A 20,030-nucleotide genomic window follows, 5' to 3' on the forward strand; every position below is an offset into this window, starting at 1 on the left:
TGGCCTCCTGCATTGGATCACTGTAAAGTTGACAGGAGGTGAATCACGAATTTAGCATGGAGAGCAGAGAATAAACACTCATAAAATGTCAAATTGTCACAATGACAGGATCCTTTCATACTGAGGCCCCCAAAAGCAAAATAACCTCAGCAAAGAATCACAGAAAGTCAATAATGAAATCGGGACTGAGATCTTAGGAACTGAAGCACTTCCTCTGTCTTTGCACACGAATCTGTCACACAGGTGTTTTCCAGAAAACAACACTTAAGTATATTTGTGAGTCTTTTGTAGTGAAGGAAAGGGTTATCAAACAAATCTGGCAAGCACTGGGTTAAGCAAAAGTATACTGTATGTGTTTGGTTTGGTTTGAACAGCAGGACTGCTCAGAGTCTTTAATATGTTAATGTATACTGTGAATTTCCAAGAAGGGGACTATAATATACTAAAATCATTTTTTTTATTTCTCCTTGCTCCCCTTCCCACAACAAACTTTGCCCTAAAAGAAACGCAGCCAGAAAAGCCCGAGTGTTAGTCAAATCTGAAGCCACTTCAAGAAAGTGATAAATGAAACAAGGTTCTATAAAATTGGTATCACATTCATATCAAGGTCAAGGAGAACAGGACACCTGGTATGAAACCACACCCTTCAGCCAGGACTGCACTGCCTCACAATGTCATGCTACTGCAGTTTCTGGCCTCTACTTTCTTTCTCTTTCTTTGACCCCATCTCTCTTTGTCCAATCATATGACCATCATCCTTCAAGTTTCTAGATCTGCCAGGGAGTCCCAACCAGGTCACAGCAAAGACTGCCGGGGACCCTTTTTTCTCTCAAGTGCATATCTAATGCCAAAGGGAAATGGTCCCCTCCACTGGTGGTGACCACAGTGTTCATCTGTAACCTGGATAGGCTGGTGCCTGAGATGAGCCCGGAAGCTTCAGAGTGGGAAGGCCTAAATTTAAAGCCATCCTCTACTTTTTAATCAGATGTGAGACCTGGGTCAAATCACTAATCTCTTTGAATCTTTTTTCCTCTTTCATTTTTATTTTTACTTTTATTTTTATTTTTATTTTTTTAAACAGAGTCTTGCTCTGTTGCCCAGGTTAGAGTGCCAGGGCATCAGCCTAGCTCACAGCAACCTCAAACTCCTGAGATCAAGCGATCCTCCTGTCTCAGCCTCCCAAGAAGCTGGGACTACAAACATGCGCCACCACATCCGGCTAATTTTTTCTATTTTTAGTTGCCCAGCTAATTTTTTTCTATTTTTAGTAGAGACGGGGTCTCACTCTTGCTGAGGCTGGTCTCAAACTCCTGACCTCAAGCAGTCTTCCGCTTCAGCCTCCCAGAGTCCTCTCTCATTTTTAAAATGAGATTGTTTCAAGAGTTATTGGTAATGTGTGTAAGGTGACTGGAATTTGGTAGATATATAAAAATTGGTTGCTAATATTGCAGTCATATTATTCCTTACCAAGGAATCATTTAAAATGTCTATTATGATTATTGTGTGCATGAGTTCTCTACACATATCAAATGTCATAACGATTTGTCTTTATTCTTCTACTAGAAATTTGGAAGCTTTCCTTTTCCAAAAAAACTAATTATATTTAAGTTCAAGGTGTTCTTTTCTCACTAAAATGAACACTACTGCTAAATAACAAGATGTAAACAAGGAACCCCACTCAGATTGGGCTGATGGGAATTATGTGCTTCCCACACAGTCATCCAAATAGCAAAATTTGGGGGGAAACTCACCCTGTTACTTTTAAGCAGCATTTCCCCACTACAAAGACGCTCATATCTTTTGACCGGAATTCCACACTTAAGAATTTTAAGCCTATGTAAATATTCCAGCATATGGAAATGCCTTAAACACAAAGATGTTCATCACAGCATTACATATTATTGAATAAAATTGCAAGCAAATTAAATGTCCGATATTACAAGAAGGGTTTAGTAAACTACAATCATGTATGCGGCAGAACTCATGCAGCTGTTTACAGAGATGCTTTCCAGTGAAAACACACAGACAGGTGCACCGTACAGCGCAGTCCCTACAGCTATGTAAACCTAACACAAAGCATGAGGAGAGGAAAAACTGGAAGGAAATACAACAGAATGTGAATGGGAGTTTTTTCTGGATGGTGGGGCCAGAGGTCAATTTTTTTTATTTTTTCAAAATGCTTTATAATGAAAAAATATACATTATATAGTTTTAGTTCTATTTGTGGTAAAATACATATAACATAAAATTTATCAGTTTAACCATCTTTAAGTGCACAGTTCGGTGGTATTAAATACATTCACACTGTTGTGCACTCTAATGTCCATCTCTGGAATTTTTCATCTTACAAAACAAACTCTGTACCCATTAAGCAAGAATTCCCTTGCCCCCCACCAGCCCCTGGCAACCACCATTCTTCTTTCTGTTTATACATGTTTGACTACTCTAGATACCTCATATAGGTGAAATCATACAGTATTTTTCTTTTTGTGACTGGCTTCTTTTCACTTAGCATAATGTCCTCAAGGTTCACCCAGGTTGTACCATGTGTCATAATTTCTTCCCTTTTTAAGGCTGAGTAATATTCCATTGCAGGTACATACTACATTTGTTTATCCAGTTATCCATCAGTGGACACTTGGTTTGCCTCTATGCCTTTTGGCTATTGCACATAATATTGCTATGAACACGGGTATACAAATACCTCTTGCATTTATTATATTTCAAATTTTTTTCTTCCTAAATTGGCTCCTCCTTCCAACATCCCATCATCTGGTTATATCAGACCCTAGACTAGGTTTAAGTACACTCTACTCAAACATTAGTACGAATGAAGTAGTATAGGTGGGCAATTGACTCCCCGGGGAAATAATCACGTGGTCTATTCCTCAGAAAATAATGCATCTTTTTTTGTTGTTCTGATTCCCATTACAGGACAAATGCCTTAGTTTCAACTTTCCAGCCTGGATGCCCCAATCTGAACCCTTCGTTGCACCACCCGCTTCTGACATTGAACTCATTGAACTCCTCCTGACACCCTGGCTCCAAGAAGACTGCCAAAAAAAAAAAAAAAAAAAATCACCCCAGCCATTTCTCTTCATCCTCACTAACAATTTGGTAATGAAGTATTGATTTCCACTTCTCTGCTTACGGATGATATTAGATTTTCATTGATAAACTGCAATGGGGCTGTCTTGTCTCCACCGTCCCCTTTTCACTGTCACAAAAAAACAAAGTGCCACTGAGGAAAAATAATGACTGAGAACATGGATGTACTTATTTTGTCAGTTTGTAACAGGAAGGGGTGGGGGGAGTATAAGTCTTCATAGTTTAATGTCCAAGTGGGCTGCATTAGATGTAGACACTTGGAAGCTTACTTTTCATGGTAATGTCCATTTCCTATTTATAAGCCCTCTGGGAACGTTTGTCTAAAGGAAATGTTTCTGTTCAGTGTAACAATTACGGTTGCACCTGGATTGCCCAGTCCTGCCCCTGCGCTAGGGAGCCATTAATCACTGCAAAGTAGAAGAATTATTAAGTTAAACCAGAGTTTGAGCCAAGAAAACCTCTGAACAATGTTCATCTTCTGTGAAAGTTGTTCAAATAGTTAGGCTTAACCGTGTTGCTGCCAAAGACCTTTGCTCGTGCGGTGGTGGGCATCTGTATCGGCATCCTTATCTTGATTGGTTAAAAAAAAAAAAAAAACAGTCTTAAGCCTGCATCACTGTCTATGAGACCTGCAAACTGGGAGAATTGGTGAGATGCAGAATCTGGGAGAAAGCAAGAAGATGAGATCATTGCAGGGTAGAAAGTTCAGCAGCAGCCTTTTCTGGTAATCTCCTTCTGCAGGACCTGTTGTTTATGGGCTCTAAAACGCAGCTTAGCTTTAGAAGCAACAGAAAGCATGAAATAGGGTGTCCATTTTAAATGTGTTCTTGCAACTTTTTTCATTAAAACTTTGAGGGCCCAATTTTAATTTGTGGAATATTCCCGTTAATAATGAGATCTAATTAAGACATCCATTAAAAGCCCGTTAAAGTTAATTTAACGTAAAAATTCCAATAGAACTGTATTAGATTTTCTCCATTAAATTAACGTTATGGATTTTTAACGGATGTCTTAATTATACGTTATTATTAACGGGAATACTGTATTACACAGATTAAAATCAGGTCCTAAGTCAACTTGAAAAAGCTAAGAGCATGTTTTAATATTAAAAGTCTTGCATACCTAGTGCACAATTTGGAAATGGAGGGGTAGATCTGTTTACTCTAGTCGAGCATTTTCTATACAATTGAAAGCAACCTATAATAGATAAATCCATCATTGCATTTAAACAATGAATTTCCTTATTCTCAAAGGACAAATAAGTCTGGATTATGTTGTAACTTGCTACTCAGCTATAGATGAAATATTTATGCTATTCTAGGCACAACACTAGGAACTAGATGATTCTGAAACAAAAGAAATATTTTGTGTTATTCCTTTAATTACCAAGGTTATAAAAAAAAAAACCAACACTGACAAAATGAAGCCAAATAGCTCCTCCTCACCATTTCTCACAGAGGCTGCCTGTTGGAATTGTTTTGGAAATTTTGACATGATCCCTAAATTCAACTTTGGGATTTAAAAAAAAAAAAAAACTTCTTATTTACCTCCTAGGGAAAGTGTTGCCCTTATGCCACATATAATAGCAAATTGCTTTTTTTATGGCATGCATAACCTAGATGGGAAAAAATATGGCGCTTCAGGGAAGGAGGGAAAAAGTAAATGAAGTTCCAGGAATGTCATTCTGAAGTAATGAGGCATGGACAGAAAATATACCCCTCACATCATCGGATTGAGATGGCAGTCGAAATAGCTTCATTGAAGTGTCAGCACTCATCCATCAATCAATCACCCACAAGGAAAAATAGCAACAGTACAACGGGGCGGCTTTTACGGGATTTACTCATGGGCATAGGGAATAGCGGCTCAAATGTAGTTCTGACATGAAAAGCAAGGTGCTGATATTATTTTTTATGATGGGAGGATCATAAAGTGAATTGAGAACAGCGAGGTCTGTCTTTGCTTAACCTATTCAACCAGAAATGAATGGAGCTCAACTGGAAAGGAACAGTCTTCAGATGGGTTAAGATTGAAGGGTGGACTCTACCGAGCTCTGTCCTTCAAACAACGAAATTCTATGAAAAGAAAATCAATGCATTAGCATTGGGGTTCTTGAAGCTGTTAAAAATTGCCTGCTCCAATCCAGGGTTATTAGTTAAAGTTACGTAACTCAGATCCCACCACAATCGTCCAGAAGCAAATTCTTCAGGTCTTGCTCCAACTGGGGGGAAACAGTACAATTCTCAACTTCGTGGAAATTGTTTCCCTCTAAGAAAAAAATAAATCATCTGCTTCAACATATAATGTATATGGTTTTGTTAGTGCAATTTCTATGGTCGGGTAGGGTGGGAGGCAAGAGTCAAGAATATTGATAAATTTGGTAAGACTCATGAATCGTCACTTGACAACCATGAATGTCACTCCTGAGGGACAGCTGCCAATGTTCCCCTTAGGAAACCAGATCTGGCACTGTGAGATACACACAGCTCTCAGTATATGCCTAGAGACCAGGCTTGTCTTCATTTGGCAAGCCCTGTGAGTCTTCTAGAAACTTCTTCCTGGAGGGAAAAAACTTAACAACGTAAACTCAGGAGAATGTTTTTGATCCTCTTTCATACCACTGCCTTCCGTTCTCTCAATAAAACATAGTTCCGCTAAGTTAGAATTTTAGAATCAGAAAGAATGACAGAGAAGTATCGTGCAAATTATCCTCGAATACCTCCATCCTGCCACCACCCCTTGGTGCCAGTGAGAGAGAGATGGCCTCTCCTTTCCCCGTCCTTCCTTCCAGCTAAGGCCACCAAGCAAGCTGCAAATTGAAATGTCCATTTAAAAAATTATATATAAATATTTAAATGTTATACATTTGGCCCCATTTTGGAGTTCAGCAAATCCCCCAAATATACAGCATGTTACAAACCCCTGGCAGCACAAGGCACAACAGGAAACATAATTTATTTAGCAAATTCATTTAACGAGTATTGTTGGGCACCAATTGTGAGTGCGAGACACTCTCCTAGGCACCATGGGATGCGACAGTGAACACTTCACACAACGTCCCTGCTGCTCGTGTTTACAGCAGCTCCTAAAGGTAGCTGACACCAAGACATCTGAGGGGCAGAGTTTACAAAGAGTCAAAATAATCATATTTCAGAATAAGGAATTTCCCTTCTGAAAAGCATACAGGGAGGAAATAGCATTAAAATAGGTCAAGACCTAAAAACAGAATATAATCATGGAATAAATTGGATAGCCCAGACAGTCCCCACAGACTTTCTTTCAGGTCACAAATAGATTTCTTAAAACTCACCCCCAAAATGTGCCTGCTCTAGTGTTTGAATCTTGCATAATTAATCTCATGTGTGCAAGCCGCTGAACTTAGCTGAAATGAAGAAAACAAACAAATGCAATGACCTATTTGGGAAGCATTTATGTAACTCTGGTTAAATAGTGAGGAGGTGTGTATGAAGACTCTGTGTGTGTGTGTGTATGTATTCATATATGTGTGTGTGAATATGTATATATATATGAATTTCACTGTTGTTTTCCAGGGTCTATGGATAGCGTGGCAGTCACAGTCTATGATGTTCTGAAACTTTTCACTGTAAATCCAAAGATCACACCTTACAAGGTGCTTTCATTCAGTTGCTTTTCTGTCTGTCACTTCCCAGGTTATTTGACTGTGTTCAAGCCTTCTTTTCTTTTTCATTGAGTTTCATTTTTTAAGTTTGTTATATGTTTTTGTTAAAAAAAAAAAAACATAAAAGTCATTTTCACATTATCCTCGTCTCTGCAACAAGAATAGTAATGTGTAGATGAATGCTAAAATAATAACAATAAGAAAATGTATTGAAGGCTTTAAAACACACACATACACATATGTAGTTCTAAAGAGCAATAAAAGTAGTATCTATTTTGAACATGCATTAGGCAAAAGAAAAAAAAAAAAGAAAACCAAACTGAACTTTCAGTTTATTTTTTCCCCCGTGAGATGTTAAAATGCTAATTTCATTTTCTCCCTTCCTCTATGTGGCACTTTCTCAAAATATCTATGAAATACTTTTAGACAAAGATTGAGTTGGAGAAAGAGATACAAATTTCCATCCTCCCAGACAGAGAAACATGTTTCCATTGTAGGAAAGCATTAAACGTTTTGAAACTTGTGAATCATCTTTAGAATTTCTACAGGGGAATTTTACCTCTTCATCCAAAGTAAAAGCCACTTATCTCCTTTGGTTCCCTGTGACAGATTCAGAGGCATACGCAGATATACAATTTCCAGGCTCTAGTTAATCTTCTTCCAATAGTTACGAACAATGGGCTAACGGGCGTGGGTGTTTCTCCAAAAATTATTCATGCACAAGGCAGCCCAAAGCTTAAGGGAAAACTAGAAATGTTTTATGGATTAGAATAGGACTGTTTTAAAATGCTAGTACCAGGTGGGACGCTATTTCTGCAACAGGACTCTGTCCATTTCCTTTGGAAAAATATATTCCAAGTAAAATGGCTCTTCCAAGGAGTGACACCCTGACTTGACACCCTTCGTCATACAAATGATTTTCCCAGTAGCCACATGATTATTATTAAGGCCTTTTTAAATACAGCCTGTTTGAAAAGGACAGATCAAATACTCACATCCCTTTGTATCATGCTTATTTGCTTAAAACGGCTTTTGGAAGTACAAGTAATAACTTTCTGGTGAGAACCCCAGGAGAAGTTGAAAAATTTGAACAAATGCATGACCAAAAAAAAATCTAACTGTTCCCTTCAACCCCTTCAGAAGATAAATTTCAGTGTGTTCGCTAAATTATCTTGAACCTCAAACCTACATTTGGATATCAGTCCCCAGGCACTGACTAATATTAGCAGAACTTGAGCAATCATACGATTATGTCTCAAATGTGAAGACTTTGTACAGCAATATTTTCACTTTCTAAATGACCCATATAACATTCAGGAATTACAAATGTGTATGTATATTTTTTAGGTACACAAAGTTCAACCAGTCTGCAGAAAAGTAAAAACAGTGCCCGGTCTGCATGGAGATAAATACTACAGAAACATTCCAGTTTTACAACACAATATTTTGGCTAGAATGTGCCATGCAAGTCACTAAAGCTGACATACGAAACAATTCTCATTTGGCTCAGGGTTCTTAAACGCCATAATATCCTAGGTTACAATATACTTTTTGGTCTCTGATGATATCCTTCTAATCCCTTCCAACTTTAATTCCTAACAACCAAGCACTGTTGGCATGCATCATAAACGTCTATACCCCTTTAAAATCAAGAAGATGGTTTGATTTTTCATGGTCCGCCAATTCTTGCTCTGCAGAGCTCTTGTAACTTTTTGGGAAATCTGGTATGAAACACATTTACCTTATGTTACATTTGCTACCTTGCATTCATTCTAGATTTTTTTTTTTTTTTGCTTGTTTCTTTTAGAAAGGGCAGTGAGAGGAGTGGGTCAGAGTGAGTTTCGAGGATTAGATTCATCCTTGCTCTGAAGGAAAGTGTTTATTTGCCAGTGAAGAAAGGCAAACACATTTTTATATTGGGAAAGCAGACCAGTTATTTTCAAAGAAAAATGACTGCGACCATACCTGTAGAATGTTGCTGTGCAAGCGCACTAATTTTCTATCGCCTGCATGCTGTATATAATCCATTTGCCTGTATACTAGGAAGAAAAACCAGGCTGCTTTCTTTGAGTACAATGCAGCTTGGATGGCTGGGAACGTAAGACTTCCGTGCATTTTTATACTGTACATATTTGTATATACTAACTATATCGCCATGTATGAACACAGATTTTGTTATATTTGCTTGTTTCTGTTTCCTACCAAACTGGCCCACAATGGGGATTCTTTTGTATAGAAAAAAAATATGCTTGTAGTTTTTTTTTCTGATCATTCTCTTTCAATAGCTTATGAAAGAATTAGGTCTGAGTTTACAAAGAAATTATAAGAACCAAGCTTGTCTGTCTGCATGAGTCCCGTCCAATTGCTGGATCCAGGGAGGAATCAACGTCCTAATTCAGAGTTTTCCTTTAAAGGCATGCTTTACCCCGTGGGAAAACTGCAAACTCATCCATGTAGAATTATCCTCTTTGTATTTTATCTAATAGTGCCTGAAAAAAAATTTTTTTAATGTCTTCTTAGAGGAAGAATTCATAATTGTCAAAATTTGAAACATTAGCTTAATTTTGTTTTTATGACCTCGAGATTCTTCTCCGTATTTATTCGGTTGCTGTTGTAATGGGGCCCCAGGCCATTCCTGACATCGGCGTGTTCTTCTTCTGCATTAAGGATGTTTTTAAAATTACAGAGATTATTGAGCCAACAGGCTGTTTTAATCAAAACCATGTTTCACTTGTTTTTGATGATTATAAATTGTCCTTGCAATGAAAAAAAAAAAAAAAAACTTTTCTGCTAGGAAGATTATACCACCCTGTGGCCAAACAGATTCATCACAGATCGGCATCTGTGCCCACTTCTCTGGGATCTGGAAAATTCTTCCCTTGGCTGGCCACAATTGCTTTTACTCCTCATCATCCTGAATATTAGTTCTCCATGCAGTCACTACTTGCAAATTTCCAAAGGCTTCGCTGCGTTTGTCACAGCCCAAAGACAAACAGCCCCACCAGAGGGGCTGGCTTCCCAGCTCAAAAAAAAACAAAGGGATTTTCAGAAAAGGTGCTTCTTCTTTTGTCCCTCGGTGCCACGCCACCATCCTGTCATCCCTCCTAATTATGAACAATCTGGTCCTGATATCCCATATAACTTAAATCAGGTAAAAGAAACACTCAGATCAGCGCCTTGCTGAATAAAAATGACTTTGCGTGGATGCACTTAAGATGTATACCTTGTATGATGCCACAGCATTGAAATTATCTGTAGGAGAGGGGTTTTTTAATACAATTTTATCACTAGAAATAAATTCTGATGGTAGAGATGAAGAAAACCCTTAAATTATATCACAAAAGCCATTATTTTTTACATTTAAAGTTTTTTTTTTTTTAAGGAAAATCATTCTACTTTGAAACTGTAATTAAAGCCCTAAATAACAGACACGACTTCTTTTAGCTATTGTGAAAAAATAACAACACACTCGCCAAGGTTGTATGGAGCCCCCGCATTTCCATCAGAAAGGTTTCTATAAGTATATTATTTACATTTTTAAACATAACTCTTTCCTTTGTGGTGAAAAAAAGTCTTTTTTTTTCCACTCAGCAGTTATTGGAAATAGACCGTTCCCATCTGAAACCTTATCGTAATTTGCATCAGGAAAGCCGACTGCCGACATTAAGGACCTGGGTGTGTTCAATTATGATTTCGCTGGAGGCTGTCCCTCATTTTAATGCTGCAGATATTGAACCACCTTTCTGAAACCTAGCTGATACGGTATAGCAGAGACATGCCTCTCAACACCATTAGCTTTGCAAATGGCTTCATTTCAGTCAACGTCGACTTCTGCTTTGGCCAATTTGAAAAATGAAAATTAAAGGAGAGAAGAAAAAAAAAACACAGATGCACTTAAAACATGAAAAGAATTATTTATATGATAAAAATATATTTAGATTTTCAAAGCACAAGACTGAATAGAAGTGCTCTTTTTATGCTTTCTGGAGATGTTACTGTTAAATGTCTTTCTACATCAGGCTTAATAAATCTGTAATGACATTTGATGGATTGATTTCTGCCTATGTGTGTTTTTTAAAGATGGCAAGAGAGGAAAGAGGCAAGGGATAGAGGAATGGAGGGGGGGGAAACAGCACCGACCCCCAGGGAGGCCACGTGAGGAAATCATTGGTGGGCCTCCCTGTCGTTTGGAACTGCTGACCCACTTCCAGAATCCACCCTCATCTCCATCAGATTTTTTTTTAAAGAAAAAACAAATGCCAGCACTCCTTGCTTGGTTTCTGGGCTGCCTTTGCCTGCTCTCATCTGTGGTCAGCTTGTGCCTGAGTAATTTATGGTGTAATCTCAGCAGAGGCAGTGGGCGGCTGTCTCGCAGATTCCAGGCTGCAGGGCGGAGGGCAGCGTGATTGAGATGGCCTGGCCTTCTCCAGCCCAGAGCGAAGTCCCTGCCCAACACTCAGTTTCCCTGTGTACTCCCTTCCATTTCCTTTAATGTCCTGGGAGGATTGGACCATGTTTCACACGCAAGCTGCCCAAGCAGACACTGATGCCCCCCCAGAAACGATTTGTTGCCTGTACACAGCCAGCTCTCGGCCCCCATGTCTTGTGGCTACTGGAGACCTGTACTCATTAAATTATGACGGCTATAGTATCACCTGCGAGCTCCGGTTCCTTGCCATGGCTCCACATCTAGGCCATGAAACAGAGCATCCAGGTTAGAGGGAGCAAGCCAGGTGAGGACTCGGGGAGGCAGTATAAGCCGAGCATTGGGATGACCACTTTGGACCAAACCAAAGAGCTCTTGGTCTTCATTCATTGGTAACCATTGACTGAGCCCCCACAATGTGCCAGGTCTGAGGGTTACACTGATAAATCAACATGGTGATGCTGATGAGAACAGGATCCAGGGTCAACCTGTGTTTAAACCCAGACTCTGGCAAGTGTTATCTCTGTGATGTGATTGAAAGCAGGACCACAAAAGGAGAGAACCCTGGGAAGGGATGACAATGAGGGGGGGGCAAAAGCACAGAGGTGGCCCCTGACCAACCTGAGAAGTCACAGAAGGACTCTTGGAGGCAACACCTGAGCCACGACTAGAGTTAGTTTCTCAAAGGAGCATAAAATAAACAAAAGTACACAAGAACGCATGCTTTAACCTCTTCCTTATTGCAATCCAATCCAACAGCGGGTCCTATGGTTTCTAACTTCAGAATACAACCCCAGCCTGTTCACTTTATGTATTTCCTAGACTTCTGGGGTGGTCTCCCAACTGGTCTCCTACCAGTCACCCTTAAGCCGATCCATCCCCAATTCCATTCTCCACACAGCAGCTGGAGTGATCTTTTAATAAAGTAAATCAGATCGTGTCCTTTTGCTCCTCAAGGCACACTTTTTCTGCAAAGGCTTAGACAGTAAATATGTTCATCTTTGTGGAACAGCCACTTTCTGACCCAACAATGCAACTCTGCCATTGTAATGCAAAAGCAACCATAGAAAATAAACAAACAGATGTGGCTGTGTTCCAATAAAACTCTATTTGTAAAAACAAGAAGTGGACCAGATTTGTCCAACAAACCACACTTTGTCAACCCAGCTCAAGATCCTCCAACACCCAGACTTCCACTTGCCTTAGCTTGATTTCCTCTGGAAACAGGCCCTGAGATGAAGATGTGAGGTGAGGACAAGCAGTTCATACAGAAGGTGAATCCAGGACACCCCAAGAGAGGAGTGGCGAGGGAAACAGGCAAGGAAGAATGGCAGTAACGGGGCTTTAAGGACAAGTAATACTATGGACAACGGGGCCCAATCCCAGTGAGGCCTGGGAGACGGCATGGAGCACGGCTGTTAGCCCGCCAGGGCGAGGGAGCTGGGGTGTTCACACACCACCTCTGCTCGGGTATGAGTGGAAGGCCACTGCAGGGCGGGATGGGGGTGCATTAATTTCCCAGCACTTCCAACCTGCCCAAAGGTTGGAAGAAGTCGGCTTCAGTGATCAGAAACATGTCAGAGCACAGAGTAACAGGTGCCTGAAGCTGGAAGGAGAGATGAACGACATGCAGAGAAATGGGCAATGCCGAGGAACACGGGCAGGGCTCCAACAGCCCCTCTCACTTAGAATGAAATCCAAACTCTTCTCCAGGAGCTACTGGGACCTGCCCGGTCTGTCCCCTGCCTGCTTTCCTGACCTCATCTCCCCCACGCACACACAGCTCCAGCCACATCGTCCTAAAACAGTTCCTAGACAACCCAATGCTGTTCCCTCTGGTGGCAGATCCGTCATCTAGCCAGGCGTCTTCATGTCTCCCATGTCTCAGCCTTGGGGACACTTCCTATCCCCCATCTAGAGCACCCTGTCAATATCCCCCAGAGCCCTGTTCACAATGAGCTTTGTTGTTACGTCATTTACGTATGGTCAGTTTCCCTCACAGGTCACCAAGCCAGAGCAGAAATCGTCTGTCTTGTTTGCATATGCCCATAAGAAGTGTGATACCTGGCATACTGCAGCTGTCCCAAAAATACTTGTTAAGTAAATGAACGCAGCTCTCCTGGAGACCTGGGACAGTCCCTGTCTGCAGTGCTTCCTGCCTCTTCCGCCCACCCACTGCCTGACTCTACCAGGATCCGCCCCTTCCATCCTGCCTGCAGTGCAGTGAAGCATTTCTCAAGGATTTTAGAATCAGGACCATAATCAACTGGATCTAGGAACACACTGTAGAAGCACTGGAACTTTCTGGGTAGCCAGGCACCTCTTTGAGCTCCACCTGGGCCATAAGGCATGGTGTCAGGGAGGGGCGAGGAGAGGACTTCAGGAGCATGAGACCCTGCACCCAGTGGCAGGCCCAGCTGAGAGCCAAAGGGGTGTGTATTTGCTTTAAGACCAGCCAATTCAAGGCGGTCCCGCAAAAGTCCAAGCAGCAAAGCATGAGAGTCCCGGAGAAGCCAAGACTCAGCTCCCAGGAAGAGGGTCAGGCTGGACGAATGGAGTGGCCTTCAAGGAAGTCCCAAATGTCTCCAGTTTGTTTTGTCTCCTTCACACTGCAAATCAATTCAACAAACTGAGCACTTACAAACACTACAACAGTGCTGAGTTTTTTACTAAGTGCATGTATTGTCTTTTCAAGATCAAAGAATAAAGATTTTAGGTAGCAAAAACATTTATGATGAGTGAATGTCCCTATTACGTGTGAAAATGTACTATAAAGCTGTAATAATTTTTAAAATGCTGGCCTGGCACAAGAGTGAACAAACATCTCAATGTAAAATAATGTTCCAGAATATGTTAAATGTTTAAATAAGAATTCAGCATATTACAAGCTAGGTGCAGTGGCACACACCTGCTGTCCCAGCTACTCAGGAGGCTGAGGCAGGAGGATCGCTTGAGCCTAGGAGTTTGAGGTCAGACTGGGCAACATAGCAAAACCTCATCTAAACAATAAAAAAAGAATTTTGCATGTTACAGCAGTGAATTTTATATTTATGGAGAAAATATATATTAATATCCAATAAAAATGAAATGTTTGAGGTGATAAATATGTTAATTACCCTAATTTGATCATTACATAAGGCATACATGTATGAAAATGTCACACTGTACCCTTAAATATGTACAATTATGTCACTTAAAATAATATCAAAATTAAAAACCCAATAAAATAGTACTCAATTTGTAAACTTAGCAGAAAATAAAGTAAGCTGAATATTTTATACTATACATTAACTTATATTTTAGCGGAATTAAAGAATTATATCTAGAAATGAAATCATAAAACTAGAGGAAAATATAAGTTGATAGCTGATATCAGGCAGGGAAGTCATTCCTACCCTTTAAAGTTTTAAATATTCAGCCTTCAGGAGTCAAAACAAATACACAAACAAACAAAAACACTGTAAATCGATGAAAAGTCACAAATTGGGGGAAAATTACTTGTGTTAATGGACAATTAATGATATGAAGAGTGTTACATATCTCTAAGAAAAATGAATATCCAAATAGAAAAATTTTGGCAAAATTCATACACCAACACCACACAAATAAATTGAAATGGTGAAAGAACATTTAAAACAATTTCAAGTGACAGTAATAACCAAAGAGACGTAGAGTAAAATAAGAAGAAATAATCTTCACTTATCCAATTGACAATAATAAAACAAAATGTTCCCATTGTTGCAGAGGGCTCAGAAAAGAAGTATCCACACACATTGCTGCTGGGGGCAAAAATGGATAGGAACTTTCTGGAAAATGATTAAACAGTATCAATTGATTTCTCTAAAATGTGTATCCCTTTTGATTAATTACCCTTCTAGAGAGTTTTCCTTAGAAAATAATGTGCACTGAGATTTATTTAATAACAATGTTCAATCATAACATTGGTTATAATTGTAAAAAATTGGAAAGAACCTAAGTGTTCTAAAATAAGAGACGGATTAAATAAACTATGGTACATCTATGTGATAGAATAGTACATAGTCTTGAAAACACACGTGCTTAAAAATAGTCACAGTATTTTTATTAAAAAACAAAATAGGCAAAATGAAGATAGGGAAGGAATACAGACAACAAAACCAGGTGGGGAAAAAAGTACACCTAAATATTATTGGTGGTAGAATTATGATTAATGTTTACTTTTATATTTTTCTGTGTTTTTTTTTCTTTTTCTTAAGTTACAAAGTCTTCTATCATAAGCATATATTACCTGCATAATAAAAAAATTATACCTTTTTCTATACACCATATTCAATTTTGTTCAGGAACTACTGTGCACCTGCCATGTGTCAGGCACTGAGCTACAGTCTGGGAGTCCAGAGAAGAGAGTCACAATCCTGCCCTTGGTGAAGGCACAGCCATGGGTCCTTAGAAAACAAACATAAGCAACAAAAAACACTGGGAAAATATACCGCCATGGATAGTGAGCTTCATGATGTTTCCCTTTCTTCTACATTTTTATATGGTCCATATTTTTTATACTAAGCATATATTTATTTGGGGTTGAGTTTTTTTTAATTTTTCAAGAACCATATCAATATAGCATGACCACAATGTGTGAAAGAAACCAAAAAAGTGATAAAAATTCATTAAAATGAAATGTCCACCATAACAGTTTTCTGCCCTACAGGAGTGGAGGAAAGTTATCATCTTAGCAATTGCCCCTAAATTAGCTGAAGTCCCTCTAGGACCTTGTCCTGCAGCACTTATGACAGCTCTGATTTTACTCCTGTTTGCATGGTCATAATTGATGAATGCCTACCTTCTTCACTTCTACTAAAATTAATGTTAATAGCTAATGTTATAATGGTATATACCACATGCCAAATGTTGTTCTAAGCAATTTACCTATATTATTTCCTTTAATCCTCACAAGCAATCCTCTGAGGTAAGTACAATATTCATCCCCATTTTACAGATGAGAAAACTGAGGAACAGAGAGGGCAAGTAAGTTATTCTAGGTCAACCAGCCAGTAAGTGGCAGAGCTGGGATTCCGCCAGGTAGACTAGCTCCGACATCTGTGGTCTTGGCCAGTTCTTACCAGGGGTCAGCAGTTTGAAGCCCCTGGGCCAAATCCAGTCCCCTACCCATTTTGTTTTTCAATAAAGTTTTACTGGAGCTGGGTATGATGTCACACTGTAGTCCCAGCTACTCAGGAGGCTGAGGCAGAAGGATCACTTGAACCCAGAAATTCAAATCCAGTCTGGGCAACATAGTGAGACCCTATCTCTAAATTTAAAAATAAAAAAGAAGAAAAAGTTTTATTGGAACACATCCATGATTATTTGTTTACTTGTTACCTATGGCTGCTTTGACACTACAATAGCCACGATAAGCAGTTGCTACAGAGACTTATGTGGGGCCACACCGCAGCATGGCACCCTCTGGGTGACAGCGATGTGGTCATAGTGAAATTTTGTCCGCAAAGCCAAAAATATTTACTATCTGGCCTTTCATTAAAAATCTTTGATGAGCCCTGTCACACTGTCACTAGACTGCAGACTCTGTGAAGTCGGGAGCAAAATCCTGTTTGGTTCACCCCAACTGCTACAGCAGAGTCTATCAGCCCTGAGACCTCACAGTTGCTCAAAAAAATATTTGTTGAAAGAATCAACAAATACATGAACGAGCCCTAGCGAATACCTTCATATTTACTGCGTAGTGATGCTTACCTAGTTAGACGTCATGCTCAGAGATGTGCCAATCCTCACAGCGACCTACTAGGTACCTAGTCACACCCATTTCACAGCTGAGCAGACTGACGTGGCCCAGTATCCCACACCAGTCAACACAGGGACCTGGAATTCAGACCTACATTTGTCGTGTGGGAAAGTCCACACTCTTGTAACCCCCTAACACGAGGCTTAGCAAACAGTGGGCCCTTTAAAAATGATAGTTTCTTCACTACACACAGAAAACCAGGGCCTAAGTCTGTGGGACTAGCAGCAAGTGTCCCAGGACTTCCGAGGGGACCCAGCTGAGACCTGGAGGCTGCAGCATGAGTAACAGAGGACAGGCACTTCGTGGTGAAAGCAAATGGACAAGCGAAATCTTTGAAATATGAGCTGGTGTCTCATTTTCCTCCCAGATCACGGAGACCCCCATCCCCTGGTTTGCTTCCCAGGCTCGAGAACTAAGTTCCTCCTGTCCCGAGGGAAACGGAGAGGCTTTGGGAAAACACATGGTGTTCTAAGATGTAAGTGCAAGTTTCCTGTACCCTCAGCCCATCCTGCCTGCCCTCATCCCTGGATTGATTACTTTTAATGGCTCCCCATAGACCTGGGATATGATCCAAGGGCCTCAGCAGGCCTGTGACCCTGCCTGGTCCAGCTCCTGCCATTCCAGCACATTCTACATTCCAACCATACTGGAGTTCTTTGGATCCCAGCAGCTGCCAGACGCTCTCCTGCCTCAGTACCTTTGCACATGCTGGGGCCCTAGTCTTCCCACCACCCTCCACCCTTCATCGTCCCGTTGCAGCCGATTCTGACCCTCTGCCTGGGAAGAGTCCCCTGCCCTCCAGTCCCACCCTGGACTTCCCTTTTGCAAAGGTGATGACATTTGCAGTCACATGAGCTATCTGCTCGTCTCCCCTCACACACTAGGAGGTGCAGGGTACCAGTTGGCTTTTCCCTGCTGTAACCCCAGCACCATGCCCCATGGCCATGGCATCGTGGGAACGAGATAAAGCCACACTGGATTGGTGGCGTAATCGTCCCACCAATGACAAAAGCCCTGTGATGGTCTCCCTCCATGTGTCCTCAGATACACTCCTCACTGCCTTATAGAAGGAAAACGTGCAGCAGGCCCAGCATAGAGATGAAGACACAGGGGCCCAGAATGAAGATCTCACAGCTGTGCCAAGCAATGGAGCAAAGGGGCACCTGAGTATAACTTCAAATCCTGAACTGTGGTGTGACAGCACACGGTCACCTCGGCTTCGTGCCACTTCTTAGCCTTCTTCTGTCCCTTTGCTCTCCCATTCATACCCAGCATGCAGGTGTTAGACTGGGAGACAATATAACATGTGTTATGTGTTATGTTTTATGTTAATAATGATATTATCTTTCACAAGCTTCATAGAATACACATTAATACATTATTGAGCATTTACTCTGCATCAGCCTAACAGAAATTATCTTTCTTAATTCTTTTACAATTGCCCTAAAACATGTATCCTCAAAAGGGTGATATCACCCCCAAACAGGCAAGTATTGGTTCTTGGAGGATGAAAAATCTTAGCTATTACAATGCTCTGTGGCCTTGCAAAGGGCAACAGAACATAAATATACTATATATCTGTGCTATTAAAATTTCATGGGGAGGGGGACAGTTAGGGGGGATAAAAATCTTAAAAAGCTCTTCAAGGGGGTAATTAAAAAAAAACCATTGAGTAACATGGTCCTAAAACTAGGTATTCTCATTAACCCCATGGTACAGGCTCAGAGAGATGAGCTAACTTGCCCAAAGTCACATAGCTGGTAATTTATAAAGCAAAAATTCAAATCTAAGTCTGTCTGATGCCAAAAGGCATGCCCTAAGTGGCTCTGAAAAGCATCTCCAGACATCAGGTTAGCTTTAGCAGTAGGAAGGTCCATAGGACTCGCCCTCAAAGTGTGGGCCTCAAACCAGCAGAAGCAGTAGCACCTGGAGCTTGTTAGCAATGCAGAGTCTCAGGCCCTGCCCAGACCTGCCAAACCAGAACCTGCACCGTGCCCAGAAGACTGTCTGCACAGTCTTTTCGCTAAGGGAGCTGGGATGCCCACGGCCACAGGTGAGCAACCCTCAACTACCTTGAACAGCAGAGACAAAGACACCTACACTTGTTCCCACAGCTTAGGTCCCCAGCCCCAATCAGAAACTCCCTTGTCAGGCTAATTATACTTATGGGTGTTCTGTGACTTGCTGTATTCCCAGAAAAAGAAAGAAAAATGAAGTTCTCTTTCAGGTTTTCAGGGTAGATAATGTCAAATATTTACAGAGCAAACATCATTCTAGAGGCGCGCCATTCTCTTCCTGCTGATTAGGGTGCTGCCAATCACGCCTTGACGAGGAGGCCTGTCAGCCCTCTCAATAGAAGCCCCTGTCATCTCGGCGAACTGCGCCTGCCTGCCACGCTGGGGGATGCGGGGAGAGGGCTCTGAAGGCAGGGCCTTCAGAGGAGGGGGCTCCAGGGTTGCATAAGACCCACCTCTGGGGAATGGGAAGGGCTTGAAGCTGGCTGTTTGATGAAGATGCCAAGGAAGCCGAAGAGCTGCGTTTGCAGGGAGGAGACTGCAGCTCCTTCCCAAACCAGAGCTTCTTCTGAAAGGCCAGCTCACACCAGAGTCGCCCCCAGGGCTTGATGCCCTGGCTGGTCCTCGTCCCAGGATGCGGTAGGTTTAGGACGGGGCCTGAGAGTTTGCATGTCTACAAAGCTCTCATGCTGCTGGTCTCACACTTGGAGAACCAGGTCTGCACCTTGGCTACTCCAGGCGTGGGCCTCTGACCAGCAGCTTCCGTGCCACCCGGGAGCTCGTCAGAAATGCAGAATCTTGAGAGGTTGATTAATGGGTACAGATAGTTAGATAGAAGAAATAAGATCTCATTGTTCAGTAGGGTGACTAGAGCTAACAATAATCCATTGTACATTTCAAAATAGCTAGAAAAAAATAATTTGAATGTGCGTAGTATAAAGAAAAGACAAATACTCAAGGTGATGGATGTCCCAATTACCCTGATTTGATCTTTATACATTATATGAATGTATCAAAATATCCCATGTACCTCAAAAATATGTACATTTTATATATCCAATT

General features: G+C 41.0%; 1 protein-coding gene across 1 annotated transcript in view; it reads left to right on the top strand.

The window, feature by feature from the left end:
• The window catches only part of TSHZ2 (teashirt zinc finger homeobox 2), a 406,137-nt gene extending 402,826 nt beyond the window's left edge, over positions 1–3,311 (top strand). The window contains exon 3 of the mRNA XM_045529598.1: positions 2,935–3,311. The gene's annotated coding sequence lies outside the window, so the exon portion shown is untranslated. The remainder of the gene's footprint in view (positions 1–2,934) is intronic.
• Positions 3,312–20,030: the final 16,719 nt, after the last annotated feature.

The sequence above is a fragment of the Lemur catta genome, chromosome 17 (genome assembly GCF_020740605.2).
Source record: "Lemur catta isolate mLemCat1 chromosome 17, mLemCat1.pri, whole genome shotgun sequence".
Classification (NCBI taxonomy): domain Eukaryota; kingdom Metazoa; phylum Chordata; class Mammalia; order Primates; family Lemuridae; genus Lemur; species Lemur catta.